Consider the following 3,945-nt stretch of genomic DNA (forward strand, 5'->3'; position numbering starts at 1 on the left):
TCCGTTTTGCGAATCAGACAGCCCACTCCAGCATATTTTGCGCGTCTGGTACTTCAGGCGAGGCTTAAGCAATTTTGTGGAGACCAAATTTTAATTTATATGCCACTTGCTGAAACGAAAAAGGCTTTGCAGGTCTTCAAGCTGCAATATTTTACTTTAAAATTGGCTATGCTCGGAGCTTGATGTCCTTGGATAACCTTGTAAGTAGGGTAAGAATACTGATTCTGGCTCACTTTTCCCCATGTAAATGAATGGGGGATTTTCAGCGATTCATAATTTTTTTCCCTAAAAATAAACCCCCTTTTTATCCCAAGGTATATTTATTTGTCTCCCCTTTTAACCTGGAGGTTGAACAGCTCACTCATTGAACCTATAAAGATTTGTTCATTCTCAAATTCCTTCAATAGTTTAATTTTCTTTGCACAATAATCCCCATCTAAAATATTGACAAACAAAACATTTGAATCTTTATATTTTTTAAGATACCCCATTTGTGCCATTACGAAATGATAAACTTCTCTTAATGCTCTTGTTTGACCACCTCCTGAGCCACAGGTTATTTTTTGTTAAGCCCCGCCCACTTTTCTTTAAGCCCCGCCCACTTTTGTTAAGCCCCGCCCACTTTTCTTTAAGCCCCGCCCACTTTTGTTAAGCCCCGCCCACTTTTCATAAGGTAATTTTTCTAAGCCACGCCCACTTTTCCTAAGCTCCGCCCACTTTTGCTAAGCTCCGCCCACTTTTCATAAGGTATTTTTTCTAAGCCACGCCCACTTTTCCTAAGCTCCGCCCACTTTTGCTAAGCTCCGCCCACTTTTCATAAGGTATTTTTTCTAAGCCACGCCCACTTTTCCTAAGCCCCGCCCACTTTTGCTAAGCTCACGCCCACTTTTCATAAGGTATTTTTTCTAAGCCACGCCCACTTTTCCTAAGCTCCGCCTACTTTTGCTAAGCCCGCCCACTCTTACATCATTTTCCAGTTCATCTCTGACTCACAAAGAAATCACTAGAAAATTACAGGATGTTATGGTTTTGAAAAATTTCCCAATGAAGGCTTGCCTAGGCTTGCCCAGGGAAATTTTTCAAAACCACACCCACCAGTCTTTCTCTATAAAAGCTTCAAACCCAGGCTCCATTTTAAACATTTGTTCTTGCTGGCAATGGTGTTCTGTGTGCTTGTCTCAAACTCTCTGTCTTCTATGGAACTAAACCTTCAAGTTGATGAACTGGATTCAAACCTCTTATCTATTGAGGTAAGATTTTTTATTTTCCTATTTTCAAACTTTGATTGAAGCATACTCATTTAATAATTAAATAACTTAATTAATACATTATTATTTTCTCTCACAGGAAATTGTATCTGAAAATACTGCTTTTGCTACAACTTGGGGGGAAATTGTTGGCTTGGTTGAAGACCTTGAGTGGGATGACTTTGGTGTTCCTTGGAACTCTCTGTCTTCTATGGAACTAAACCTTCAAGTTGATGAACTGGATTCAAACCTCTTATCTATTGAGGTAAGATTTTTTATTTTCCTATTTTCAAACTTTGATTGAAGCATACTCATTTAATAATTAAATAACTTAATTAATACATTATTATTTTCTCTCACAGGAAATTGTGTATGAAATACGAAATGAAAATACTGCTTTTTGCTTTACAACTTGGGGCGAAAATTGTTGGCTTGGTTGAAGACCTTATGAGCGACCAAGACCCATACAGAACGAGTTCGTCCTTGATGACCCAACCAAAGAGTTATACCTTGAGACCAGCAAAATCCTGAAAAAGAGTTTTACAGCAAAAGTACTCATTGTAAGTTACCAAGAGAATTCCCACTGAACAAGTAATAGCTTGATGAGCTACAATACAAGTTTTACCTTGAGACTCACAAATTTTGAAAAAATCAGTAAATGAGTTCTGCCTTGATGGTTTAAATAACTACCTTGGAGACTCAGGAAAAGGGTTCTGCCAAGATGGTTCTAAATATGGGGCCTACCTTGGAGACTCACAAATTTTGAAAAAATCAGTAAATGAGTTCTGCCTTGATGGTTTAAATAACTACCTTGGAGACTCAGGAAAAGGGTTCTGCCAAGATGGTTCTAAATATGGGGCCTACCTTGGAGACTCACAAATTTTGAAAAATCAGTAAATGAGTTCTGCCTTGATGGTTTAAATAACTACCTTGGAGACTCAGGAAAAGGGTTCTGCCAAGATGGTTCTAAATATGGGGCCTACCTTGGAGACTCACAAATTTTGAAAAAATCAGTAAATGAGTTATCCTTAAGAGACTTTGTAAGTTGGTTTTACTTTGAATACTTGAAATGTGGGTTCTGGATTGATAACTCACAATGTGATACATATCTTGGAAACTCAACGGGAATGTGGTTATACCTTGAAGACTTGGAAAGTTGGGTTTATGTTGGACACTTGAAACTTTTTTGGGGGCTTTTATTTAATTATTTATTTATTTATTATTATTATTATTTTATTTATTTATATTTTGGAGACTTTTGGAGTTGCTATCACTCTTTGGGATCTAAACCTATCGATGTAGTTCTTTGTCGGATGGTGCTTGATGGGAGCAAGATCAAGAAAGTTCTGGGAAGAAAGTGCAGGCTTACTCCCTCTTTCTACGTCATCAAACCTGAAAGCCTTAAAAGACAGAATTGGAAGAAGAGAAAAAACAAAATATACATTGTTCTGTTCTGGGAAGAAAGTGCAGGCTTACTCCCTCTCTTTCTACGTCATCAAACCTGAAAGCCTTAAAAGACAGAATTGGAAGAAGAGAAAAAAACAAAAATATACATTGTTCTCTGGGAAGAAAGTGCAGGCTTACTCCCTCTTTCTACGTCATCAAACCTGAAAGCCTTAAAAGACAGAATTGGAAGAAGAAAAAAAAAACGTAAAAATATATATATATATAGGTGGAAATCTCATTTTGAAAAAGACATTGTGTTGGGCGAGGATTGAGTTGGGGTTGAGATTTTGAATGTGAGGGTTGGGGTTGAGATTTTGAATGTGAGGGTTGGGACACACACATACACATCAACAAACAAAAGTTAAGCCTTGACTATTCAGTTGAGGATTCTGTGTTTGGGGTTCACAGATCTAAGAACGTCCCCCTTGACACACATTATATACTGTTATACACCTCGGACTTGGCCCTCGAGTGTCCACAACGGTGTATAGTAGGAGGGAGTGAAGCCACACCCTACTGCTCCCTTTGCACACACACACACAAACAAAAGTTAAGCCTTGACTATGCAGTTGAGGATTCTGTGTTTGAGGGGTTCTAGATCTAAGAACGTCCCCTTGACACACATTATATACTTGGCCCTCGAGTGTCCACAAAGGTGTATTATCTGCTTAGTTTTGTCTTTTGTAATTCCTGTGAATAAAATGAACCTAAAATCTCTTCCCCTTCCAAATCATATATTTTATAAGTCCAAGGAACTGTATCTATTACATCAACAATTTTAAAAAGTTCTTTCGTCCATCGTTCAGTAAAACCCTTTTCAAAATGAGATTTCCACCTATATATTCTTACGATATCACCAACTTTGAACTTAGGTTTTCTGACATTAATCTCTTTTTCATATTTTAATTTTGTAAATGTTTCTGATGGCTTCATATTCGTTGGCGTGTGAATCGTGTCATTATACTTATCCACAATATCCTGAATAAAAGATAACCATTGTTGTGAACCGAGTTGTGTGAATTTTTTATATAGTCTCTCTCTTTAAGGTACGATTAAAACGTTCAACAACAACTGCCTTCCCTTCATTAAAGGTACTGTATAATGTAATACTGTTATTTTTTAGAAAATTCATAAATGTCTTGTTATAAAACTCTCTACCCTCATCAGTCCACAATTTCTTAGGTTTTCTCTTACTTTTATTAAATATCTGTTGAAAAGCTAACATAAGAGTATTACCTGTTTTGTTTTTTAA

The 3,945-nt window shown here is 37.0% G+C and overlaps 1 long non-coding RNA gene across 1 annotated transcript; it reads left to right on the forward strand.

Moving 5' to 3' along the window:
* Positions 1–1,091: 1,091 nt before the first annotated feature.
* LOC147030486 (uncharacterized) lies at positions 1,092–1,644 on the forward strand. The gene is made up of 3 exons (XR_015055782.1): positions 1,092–1,250; positions 1,348–1,512; positions 1,610–1,644. It is a non-coding gene; the product is annotated as an uncharacterized LOC147030486 (long non-coding RNA).
* Positions 1,645–3,945: the final 2,301 nt, after the last annotated feature.

This window comes from Eptatretus burgeri, chromosome 3 (assembly GCF_056783735.1).
Source record: "Eptatretus burgeri isolate ZD-2024b chromosome 3, Ebu_testis_v1, whole genome shotgun sequence".
In the NCBI taxonomy this organism is placed as follows: Eukaryota; Metazoa; Chordata; class Myxini; order Myxiniformes; family Myxinidae; genus Eptatretus; species Eptatretus burgeri.